The sequence below is a fragment of the Kogia breviceps genome, chromosome 2, assembly GCF_026419965.1.
Source record: "Kogia breviceps isolate mKogBre1 chromosome 2, mKogBre1 haplotype 1, whole genome shotgun sequence".
Taxonomy (NCBI): domain Eukaryota; kingdom Metazoa; phylum Chordata; class Mammalia; order Artiodactyla; family Physeteridae; genus Kogia; species Kogia breviceps.
The window spans coordinates 174,640,264-174,652,601 of NC_081311.1; the positions used below are offsets into that span (position 1 = coordinate 174,640,264).

The window sequence follows — 12,338 nt, forward strand, 5'->3', positions numbered from 1 at the left end:
ATATTCTTCACAGACTCTTCTTATTCATTATCTAATTATATCTTCATATTAAATATGCCATAGGGGTAGGGCTGACGTTTTTTAATCCTCATTTGACACAGTCATACATGAGATTTAGATGAAATGAATTGACTCTGGATAATACACCTGGATATCTAGAATGTAATATCCAAGAAGGCAGGGAATTTTTTGGGTGCGAGGGGCGTTCTGTTTTATTCACTGATGTTTCCATAGTGCCTAGAACAGTGCCTGACACATAACAGATTTAATATACATTTGTTGAATGAATAAATAAATGAACAAATCTGATTAGTGACGAAGGAGGTCTAGTAATTCTCTAAATCCTCAACCATTGTTCCTTTAGTACTGACAAGCTTTGTTCTCTGTCCTCACGCTCGCCCGCCCCAATTTTCCTGTCTTTTCTGGAAGCAATTGTCCGGAGGTTTGTGGAAGCAAGGCCGGTGAGCCCTCGCCACTGAGGGGTAACAGGAACCCCAGCCTCACAGTGATGGAGCAGGGAAAGGATGGGCGTCTATGAGGCACTCCTCCTTGAGAGACTAAAGCTGACGCTCCCCTGAGTTTACGAAGGACGTCGGAAAAGAAGGTTCGCTGGGTCCCTCTGTCCCGAGGATGCTGGTGTCACACGGCTTCTGGTGGAGGTGGGCGGTGAGGGTGGAGGGGTTCTCTAAAGGGGGCCCCATGGTCCCAGGCCCAAAGTGCCCCGGGTTTGGCCGGCGCGCTGAGGCTGCCACCCTCGCGGTTCCCGCCTGGCTGTTGGCTGGCAGCGGCGAAAGGCGGGGCGGTCGCTCTCCCCTCCGGGACACTGCGGCTGTGCCCGCCCCAGCCCCGCCCCCGCCGCCGACCTGGCCGCCGATCGGGAGGGGCTTGTTGGGGGCGGGAGGCGGGGCCTGCAGAGGGCGGGGTGGCCGCGCGGGGAGCCCGCGGCCAGGGCGGTGCTCAGACTGGGCCGGGCGCTCCGGCTGCGCGGGCTCTCGGGCGCCGCGGCGACAGCATCCTCCTCCTCCTCCTCCCTTTCTTTTCTTCCCCTCCGCTTCTTTCTTTTCTTTCTCCTTCTTCCCCTGCCCCGTCCCCCCCTCTGCTACTTCTCCGGAGGACGTTAGGTCCTCAGGTCCCTGAACGGTGGCAGCGACGACCGCGGGTGCATCCGGTTTCTGCGCCCAGGTAAGAGAGCCGTCCCCACCTCTGTATAGGGTGCTTCTCTTTCTCCTGCCTCGCCCACCGCGTAGAGGGAGGAGAAGGAGCCCAGGAAAGGAATGGGAATGGGGAGGGGTTGTCTCGTCCTCTGTGCCTTGCAAGCAGGCACAGGTTGGCCGAGCTGTCCCGTCTTCCAGCTGGAGGAAGCTTCAGGCCGGGCCTCTCTAGGTGTCACTACTACGCAGCAGGGGACCAGGGCTGCTACCTGGGCTCTAGATTTGTAGAAGGGTGTGTGACCTCGGTAAGTACCACTTTGAAACGCCCGGGAATTTACGTCGGGTTAGGATATCTGTCTTGAGAGATATCCTTGTAAAAGAATTTCGAGATAGAGGTTTTTTTGTTTTCTGGGGTTTTTTGTTTGTTTGGGTTTTTTGTCCATCTAACTGCAGAAAACTGCACACTGACGGATGAGTAAGTTAGAGAAGCCTTGTCAATTTGACATCATTTTCCCTGTAATTCTCCCAGAAACAGCTTGGAAAAGCAAGATTGATGAATATTTATAATTTTAGGAAAATGAAAAATTAATGTCTGGTCTTGTTGGAGGGCGGGACACGAAAAAATGAGTCTGGGTGAGCTTGAACGTCCACATAGTCTCTTTTTAAACGATGGGGGTGGGAAGCAGCATATACAGTGCATCTATTTTCTTTTTCCTCTTAAAGGGTGCTTTGGGGGCTGCAGTGCTGGATGCCTTCCTTCCCCAACCTCTTCTTTTGTTTAAGGATGGAAATTTAAAGAAGGAATGGGTGAGGGGAGCCAGGAGTGGGGATGTGTGTGTTTGGGTGTGTGTAGTGGGGAGGGGGTAGGAAAACGTATGGGGTCAGAAAGAAAATCCTTGAAAACTGGAAATGGATGTTATACTGCCTAGCATCAGGGTTTCAGGATTTTGTCAGAAAATAAAAAAAGCTTTATTAGCAACAAGCCCGTTTGTAACAATTGCTGTGTGCCGTCAGCTGTAAGCCCTTAGCATAATGCTTCCAGCACATAGACCCTTTAAAACTGACTGCATGTGAAGGGTTTTTGTTTAAATGCGCTCACACACACAAGCATGCACAGGGGTATGGTGGTACACACCACACACACACACACACACACACACACATAAACACATTTGCATATATATAATACACTATATACCTAATGTTGCAAAAGGGAGTGGATACTTAAAGACGAATCTTTAAATATTTATCCTTGAAGGTCTGCGATTATGGGGTGAATGAAATTTGTAGTGCAAAACAAATAAATATATGTTGTTGGGTGGTATATAATTTTGGATGTGAGGCAAAAGGATTAATGAATATCGGTAAGGTACGAACTTAAATGTTAAAAATATAATTTATTTAAAAATGATCAGTCTGGGAGAGGAAATGACTGCTAACTGAAATTGAGGTTTGCAGCCTCAGTGAGGCGATGGAGAACAAAGCCTTTTATGTGAGCCACATTATGCAAAATGTCCCATGCTTGAACTGCAGGTACCAGCCTAGTATAAAGCATAGCTCTGTAACCCTGTCATTTCACTGTGGGCAATTATAATTTTTCTGGCAATGAAAATAGATTAAATAAATAAAAGCTCTTGAGAATGCCCAGGAGGAAGATTATAGCCTTTCACTTGAATGTGACTCAAAACACCCATTTAACTGTGCAATTGGTGTCTACATATTTTGGTAGAAATCTTTATGAATCTGTAAAAAATCATGGGCATTTCAGTAACCCCCTTTTCATGCACAAAAGCATTTCCTTCTTAAGGAAAGGTGAAAGGCATTTTTGTCTTTCAGTAAAAAGTGTTATATTTGCGTGTGTATGTATGTGGTGTGTACCACCGTACTCCTGTGCATGCTTGTGTGTGTGATTTTACATTGCTTTCCTGGTAATATTATCTGGTTATCGTAGGTTTACATCTGGAATCACGATTTGCATGTGATCAGAACTATTGTGCCTTTAGGATCAGTGGTACATGCTGTTTATCTGTCCGTGGTTTATTTAATTTTAGTATTTCACAATATGCTATAATGTTATTTAATTTCCAAAATGTTTTTTGTTGTTTTTATTTTACCCATAAGCAGAAATTTGCTTAACATATTTCTGGAGATCTAAGCAATTTAAAATTTGAGCTTCCTTTTTAAAAAAATAATATTTTAAATACATGAATTTTCACTTTCTTTGTTTCTCTCCTCTTTTCATTTCCCTCGCCCCCATCAAGTAACCTGTTTCTTTGTGACTCTGTCAATGCTGCTTTCAGCTTCTAGTTATGTCTAGACTATCAAAAGTAGAGCCAGTGTTCTCAGGAATTTCAAATTTAGGATTTGTTAATTCTTTGTAGCAACTCTCCCAGGATGACTTGTTTACAGCACCTTCTCAGGGAGGAGAAGGAGAAAAAATGTGCAGAGAGAGCATGACCCAGTGAAACCGGCACAGCCATTACCTCATCCTAGTAGCTACTTCAGATTCATTGAGAGAGCAGGCATCTCTCAGTGGAAACCAAACACCCGGAGCACACCCATCTCAAGGCAGAAGCCTTTCTCCTCCCATAGCAGCTCTGCTGAGGTTAAAGGGATATTTTCTCTTTTATGGATTTCTTTTCAAGGATCTTGAACTTGGTCATAAGTATGCAACCAGAAATGAAACTTGGCACAGCATACCTGAAGGAATAATTTCATTCCTTTACCACTTTTGGCTTAAATCGATTTGCAAATTTTCGAAACATCAGAAGGGAGAAGGAAGAAAAATGCTTGTTGGTGTATTTTGCATGTTTTCTTATGACACCCATTTTTTTGTCGAATTTTACTAGCAACTAGATAATAGACTGGATTGTTATGCTTTTGAAAAATGGAGTTGCACTGTTGGACTTTAAAATGAAATAGTTACAACGTTTGCTTAGATGTATACATGACAATATGTGGATACTTAAAATATTCATTGATGTCCCCATAAGACTGACCATATGAAACCAACTTGGTGATTTTAGTATTCAGGTTTATCTCTTTGGTTAATGAATTCCTTTCAATGCTTAAATTCCTCTTGACAGATTAAGATAAAGAATCTGAAATAACAGTTACAGTGGATGATAACACCACCCCCAGGTCAATACCATATCCCTTAATGCTAAAAGTAGTCATTTAGGTAAGTTATTAGTAATGCATTAGTAAAAGTTATCCAAAGATAACATTCTGGAACAGTCATAAACTATTATGTCTCTGAAACCAGGTGAAGATGCTGTTACGCTCTTTGAGTCATATCTGATTCTCTCAGATATGTCTATTCTTTCTCTACTTTAGTTCTCCCTATGCCTTTCTTAATGCCATTGCCTTTATCTGCTCAATCTAGACCTTCTTATGTGTGAGCAGTATTTTGATCATTTCACTGATTTTCTTCCCTCTCTTTTCATTCCATTCTTTTAAATCTCATATTTGAATGTTAGACTTCTCTAGGCATTTTGTCTTCAATACTGTTACTCTCAATACAAATTTAGCCTTTACTTTTCATTTAGGAGAGTATTTATTCTGATTTATTTATTTATTTAATTTATTATGTATCTCAAGTTTCTATTGGATGCAGAATATTGTACTGGGGACTATGTATAGAGACACAAAAAATACTACAGGAATCCTGGCTTTAAGAAACTTATACAACAATGTAAAGCAATTACATACTCCAATAAAGATGTTAAAGAAAAAAGAAACTTACAAATAAAGTTAGAGGGATTTATTTCTTTTGTAATGGGGAATAACTAAGAAGTAACATTTAAATGAGCAGCTATTGTGTTTCAGATATGATACATAAGTGCGAGGGACTGCACTTGGGCAGGGTAATGTCCCAACACCTCAAAGACAAGCTTTTATGTATCAGTTATGTAAATGTCTTAATATACAGTGTGTACCCTGTATATCCTTCTTTTTCCATATATGTATTCTCTCTATATAATTATATAAATATTTGTATATATAAACTAGGGAATTGTAAATATAACATCTCTGACACACAATGGAAGTACTAAGTATCTCAAATGCTTCAGCCAATCAGCTGAATCAGCTGTAGAAGGTCAGATCATTAAATGCTGGACAGCACATGAAAATCTCAATTCAGATTATTCTAAGCAACTTTTGGTGTCTCAAGAAATTATCAGTCCCAGGAATTGATTCGAGGCACCAAAGCAGTTAAAGAACTACAAAGTAAGAAATGGCACACGAAGGGCCAAAATCATGGGAGAGGGTCTGTGAGAAAGTTTGGGTGAGTAGGTTGGGGTAGATAAGGAACAAAAGCAAATTCTCAGCTACGTTCCCTTTAGGCTGGATATGAGCCTTTGTCTAAGTGGGTGAAGAGGGAAAAAATCTGTTTTGTTTTTATACCTCAACATAATATTTTGTTTGAATCCCTCCCTTGCCATTACTTTGAACTAAGGCCATAGGTGTTTTCTTGTAAAATTTATACAGGATGCTTATTGGAAGCAATTCTATAGTGAATTAAACATTTTAAAACAATATGAACACAATTAGTTGACTTTTTATGAGAAACACTGTGAATGTAATCTTTGAACTTAGTCCTTCCTGTTCAAGAGAGGTAAACTCTTTGAGTGGTGATACTTTTTAACTGTGATACATTTTACATAGACATTTTAGTGAAATTCTGTGGAAGTTAAAACAGAGCTCAGGATTTCCTTTTTCAGTCAGTTGTTAAATTTATATTGTGGATTTTAAAGAAAGTTTTAAACAATTTGTTTTTCATTAATACACACCAGAGGGGACAACTCTTATGTTTTGCTTTTTGTTGTGTTAATAGGCCTTTTAGAGAAAATAATTTAACTAAGATCACACAGCTTGACTTTCCTCTTGCTTTCTTTTCTTCCTTTCTTCTCCCTCACTGTCTTTCCCTTCCTTCCTTTCTCCTTTTCTTCCTTTGCTCCTTCCTTTCAATTTGTATTGGTCAAAAAAAATCACTGATCACTAGAAAATGCAAATATAGCCTGCTACTTTTCTTGCAGTTTATTTTCCATTATATCTATATTTCTCATTTATCATGCAGTTTTATGTCAATTTCTCCTCCTTCTCAGGGCTCCATCCCTATCTTGGCCCCTTCTTTGATCTTGACTTTTATATTCTCTAGCATTGAACAATCTTTTCCTTGTATACCAGTCTTTGATCGTGCTTCCTTCCTCTAGAAGGCCTTTCTGAACCAGGAAGAAAAGTTACTACCTTGTTTCTTCCCATTATTTGTACCCAAGTTGACTCAGATTCCCTTATCTTATGGACAATTTCTTATCCTAACTGTGCCCTTTCCAGCCTTCTTCAAATTAGTTAAAAAGAGAAAAAGATGGTACACCTGTACTACAACTTATTGCCTTCAAAATGAAAAATTTGATTAGCCAACTGTATTTTGTTATTTTATTCACCTGACATCAAATAAAATGGTTTGACTGTTTTTAAAAATTTAATTGATTGATAAAGACATTATGTGTCAGGCAGTCCACTGTCTTCGTTTTATGCTAGCTAACTACACTGATGTTCACCTAAGTTGAACTACATTAATTTAATTTTAAATGAAATATTCCTAGTTACATTGCTCTGTACACTATCAGCATTAGCCATCTTGAATCCACTCAAAATGATCATAAAACACAGTACTTGAATATCCATGAGTATATTTCATTGCTTAAATATATAGCTCTCTTATATTTAAAGCTAACTTATAAGTAAATATACAAACAAGCTCTTTTAGTTTGAGATAGAATAATCATGCCAATATGAACCCTTTATACCACATTACTTTAGGTATTAATGGATTTATAGTTGGCCATTTTGTATTATAACAATTGCAACATACTGTATTATGTTGTTAATGGACAGCAGTGAAATTATATAATAAGTTGGTATGAGAAAATGTTTTCTAATTTTATTGGCTAGAAAGCAGCACAATTAAATAATGCTCAGCTTTGAAACTGTATTATTTTATTTGGATATTGTGCCTCTCAAAATTGTAATTTAGTCTTTCCTTTAGAGTATACATTTTTGAGCAGAACAGTATTTTAAACAATATGCTGCCTGTTTTTCTGGTGTTTATGAGACCACATTCCTTTGGCCCACTTTGAAAACAAACAAGCAAAAAAAAAGTTTTTAGGATTCAGTTATGCATTCTTTTTATGTTAATGTCATCTAATATAGCTAGGAAAAGATCTGATTCTGTAATTTACTACACATACTTATATTGTTCAAACAAAAATCTGCAATCTGTAGCATACAATTTCTTTGCTCAGTGGACAAGAATATGGAGTCATAACACCTATAACAAATTTTTAGTCCACCAAATGTGTCTACCTGTGTTTCACAAAGGGCTAGCATGGTGGTATTTGTGTGTGGGGTGTGTGTGTGTGTGTGTGTGTGTGTGTGTGTGTGTGTGTATAATAATCACAGAGTTAGCTTTATGTTTGTGCCATTTTCTATAGTTGATATAAATTGTTATATAATCAGTTGATTTATAGAAAATTTAAAATTATACTTTGATGTTCCATATGAGAATATTTGGTATTAAATATAATTTTATAGGAAAAACAATGACATAATTATTCATTAACGAAATCAAATCAGATGAATTTCAAACAATTACTATATTTTTCTGTTTGGAGAGATATAGTCCAAATTTTACTGCCCATTATTAAAATCAAATGATACAGCTAAATCTTGTGCTCAAAATCAAAGCATCTCCATGTTGATCAAATGTCCTGAATTGAAATACTGGTCCCTTAAATTTATCTTTTAAGAAGTGCAGGTGGCACTGCTATTGCATGGAAAATGCAGTTTATCTTCATTTAAACAGCAGAAGCCAGGATTGATGGAACTTTAGAAATTTTGCTGCTAAGAAAGCATTAAGAAAGCACTGAGAATCCTATTGGAAGCTGAATCTCTTATAAACCAACCAAGTGAGTATGATCTAGGGTTTATTTTAATGGGTTTGGCCATTGTGCCTCAAACTAAAGCTTGCCTCATTCATAGATTACATGATGAAAATTATTATAGACCATTAAGTGGTCTTTGGTGAAATTGAGGTTTTTGTGGGTTTTTTTTTTAAGTTCTTATCAGTTTCAGACCAATCACTAGTTCCATGATTTGGGGGTTTTTTGTTTTATTTTGAAAAATACCACATTAAGTGAGGGTGGTCCATGTCAAAAATTGTAAATTATGACAACTTGGTACAATCTTGGACAGTCTCACTGCCCTACTTCAGCCTCTTCCCAAAGACCATCAAGTTTTGTGATAAGAATCCAAAGTTTTCCATAAAAAAACTGATATTGAAATGAGAAAACTTATTAATGAAATATTTTCCTTTTCCTTCCTAATATATTTATAGTCCGTGTAACAGTAGCTTTTTGTAACCCTAATAATTGGTGGCTTAGAAGGAATGTGTGCTTATAAATCTGGAAACAAAATCTATTCTTCTGTGCCTCTGCCCTATGACAGAAGAGACATCAGTTCTTAAGACTTGCTAATTATATATGACTTAGATGTTTGGAGAGGAAGAGGGGCTGTTAGGAGCAAATGGTGTGAACCTCTGATGTACATATAAGTAAACTGGGACAGGGAATGGTTAAGTGACTTTCCTGAGGTTCTGAGTAGTGGAGCCAGGCCTAAGATTTAGTTATTCAGGTCAAACTCAGCCTGGTGAGGGGAGGCCAGTAAAGAACCATCTCACTCGGACTCTCTGCTTCTAATTCTGGTTATATTTTTGTTCTCTGACCTAAGGGTGGGGTGCTCTGGCAGTCATACCTGCCCCACTTTGTGACTCAACTGTGACTTTCACATGAATGTAAAAGAGGGAGGGACTCAGGCCATTCCAACCAGCTCCATGCCAGCTCCAGTGCTGAACGTGGTGAGACTAAACCTGGTCCAGGAAACACTGACAAGGCTGCTGCTCCAGGTTCATTCTTGTGGTTTGGATCTCTTAGGACAGAAGTTTAAACTCTCTGGGGATGTGTGCCCAGACTCAAGGTACTTAAAAAGCCAAGGAGCTTTCCTCTGAATTTGAACTATCCATACTGATGCCTCCAGATTGATTGAGTTTGTGTTAAAACTTGGCTCTGTGTTCAAGGGGAATCCAACAAAAATAGCCAGGTTGAAGCTTTTCTATGACCTATAACACTATGAAATTTTCTCAAAAATAGCTTTCCTCTTGCGTCTCTGCAACTTTAACATTTTTAGCTAAAAGGAAGTGAGCTAGAAAGGCTGTGGCCTCTGTGTCTGTTTCCCTCTTAACTTTTCTACTCTTGCATGTCTTCCTGTTTCTCTGCCTTCAGTGTTCCAGTCTTCTTGTTTCTTTGCTTCATCCAAGGAGACAGCAAATTAAATAAGAATTAGTTGTTTCCATGGTTACTGTGTTCAGTAGAGCTTCACCCGTACCCACACTGCTTAGGCATTATAGAGTCTTAAGCTGACAAATATATGAAAGGCATGAAGAGCATCTTGGAGGAAAGAAATTAAGCAGAAAGCATGCTTAAATATTTAAAGAGAGGTGTACTCCTAGTCACTGAAAACTGAAACTTTATACCACTATCTAGGGAGTGAAGGAATTCTAATGTCATCCTTCTGTTAAAGAATGTCATATAGTATGTCCTAATTCTCTAAATGTATGTATTTAGTCATTAATCAGAATTGGAGTTACCGTTTTATCACTGAGTTTTAAAATATTTTCCACGAACATTGGAGAAAGGATGGGCTATACATATTGGCTCCTCCTGAAGTATCTTTATTTTGAGCCATAAATATAGGGAAAAAACATCTTCATTGCACATCACGAATGTATACCTATGAAGGCAAATCTTTTAAAATAAGATATTTTATGCTTTTCTTCTTAGATGTGGTTTATTGAATTTGATAGTCTGAAAATCTAAATGATCCATAAAGGGTAAAAATTGAGTTGCTTGTAGTGAGGTGGATGGACCTAGAGTCTGTCATACAGAGTGAAGTAAGTCAGAAAGAGAAATGTAAATGACATATTCTAACACATATATATGGAATCTAAAAAAAAAAAGGTTCTGAAGAACCTAGGGGCAGGACAGGAATAAAGACGCAGATGTAGAGAATGGACTTGAGGACAGGGAGGGGGAAGGGTAAGCTCGGACGAAGTGAGAGAGTGGCGTGAGCATATATACACTACCAAATGTAAAACAGATAGCTAGTGGGAAGCAGCTGCCTAGCACAGGGAGATCAGCTTGGTGCTTTGTGACCACCTAGAGGGGTGGGATAGGGAGGGTGGAAGGGAGACGCAAGAGGGAGGAGATATGGGGATATATGTATATGTATAGCTGATTCACTTTGTTATAGAGCAGAAACTAATACACCATTGTAAAGCAATTATACCCTAGTAAAGATGTTAAAAATAATATTTTTTAGTAAATGATGTTCTTGGGAATAATTTATTTTTTAATTTTAATTTTGGATTATGAATAATATATACATGGTATTTTACAGACAATACATATTTGTATACTTGCTCATGAAAAGTTAGTATGTGTAACAGGCATATTATTAATCTCCATACTTGAAAAATGATACCCTTATCATTATCTTTCTTAAACTGCCAAATTCTCTGAAATGTAAAAAAATGTTGCACAGGTATTCTTTTGGATGAAACAAAAAGTTAAAAAAACAAAGAAACATAGTTTTGGTCTTGCAGAGTTTTAAATTTTTAAATAGGAGAAAATTTTTAAAAGACAAAAATTCACGGTCACAAAATTTTAACATTTTAAACGTAAACACTACAAGGCGAATAGATACTCTTTGTTTTTCTTCCACTTAAATATCACGCTGGTGTGCCCTAAGTACTTCTGATATCATGGTCCATAAATCATTTATTTATTTACCAAATGGTTATTAGATCCCTAATATACAGCAGGAACTTTTTTGAATATATAGGATATTGGGAGAAACCACACAAATTCCTGCCCTCATGGAGATAATATTCTAGTAGTGGAAGACAGAAATTAACATGTAAACCAAATTTCAGACATGAAAAAAATGCTACAAGAAATAGAAAACAAGAACACATAATAGAGCTTGTCTGGGATGGCATAGGCTGTTTTTGGAGACATGAGTAATGAGAAGTAGCCAGGCATATGAATATCTGGGGGAAAAGTTTTCAAGCAGAGGGAACAGAAAAAACAATAGCCTTAAAGCAGGAAGAAGCCTGGAATATTTGAGAAACAAATACAAAGCCAGTGGTCCTGGAGTCTGATGAACGTGGTAGAGGGTGATGGGACTGTAAATCAGGGCAGAAAGCAGATATCAGGCCACATAAGTTCTCTTGACCATGATAAGGGGGTTGACTTTTATTTAATTGGCAGTGTGTTCTAATTTTTAAGGTAGTAGAAGCAGAATTTTTTTTGAGAATCTCATAAGAGCTTTCAAAAATTAATTATGTCTTCCAAATCTCTGTAGATATATTTGTTAACATCTAATGCGTTAAGTCACAAGAGAGAAATCATTTAGAAAATTAGAAATCAATGATAGAGATAAGATTAGATTTTTGTTGATATAAAATGCTCTAAACATGGGTAACCCAAATTGTGTCATTTTCTTGAGATATTGGAGAATTACATATATAAGTTATTTTAACCCCTGCAGCTTTTTTGTACCTGAAACTAAGTTTTTAAAAAAATCTAAACAGAAAATTATAAATCCATGTTTGAGGAAAGTAGTCACAAAAATCACTCCAGTGTCAATATGAATGTGTTCTTTGGCTATTTCCCCACAGCAGCTTTAGTTATAAACAAGGCCACGTGCCAAGCAACAACCAATATGGTACTGAAATTTATAAATGAATTAAATAATGGAGTTACACATATTTTGCTTCTTACAGGTAATGGCCTAAATGTCCTGAAATTCAGTAAGTGAGCTGATCCAATTTCATGATGATCTTGAATCACCTTTGAGATGAATGGTTAGTTTACCTCTTCATGTATATTGCTTATGCTAAAATACTTAAATGTACTTTTCAAATATTTGTAGACCTAGTATAATGCTCTACTGAACTTAGCATTAAACACAGTTTGCCAGACTTTTGGTTGATTGTACTTTTGGCATAATTCAAGGCTGTTTACTTTTTTCCTAGGCATTTCCTCAATAGAAAACAAAACTATTAAT

General features: G+C 37.6%; 1 protein-coding gene across 19 annotated transcripts in view; it reads left to right on the top strand.

The window, feature by feature from the left end:
* Nucleotides 1-912: 912 nt before the first annotated feature.
* The window catches only part of MAP2 (microtubule associated protein 2), a 283,205-nt gene continuing 271,779 nt past the window's right edge, over nucleotides 913-12,338 (top strand). For 5 of the 19 annotated variants that reach the window (XM_067026730.1, XM_067026763.1, XM_067026769.1 and 2 more), the window contains exon 1: nucleotides 948-1,182. The gene's annotated coding sequence lies outside the window, so the exon portion shown is untranslated. Of the gene's footprint in view, nucleotides 1,183-12,054; nucleotides 12,136-12,338 lie in introns of all 19 variants that reach the window. The other 14 variants (XM_067026726.1, XM_067026748.1, XM_067026736.1 and 11 more) reach the window with 11 other exon arrangements.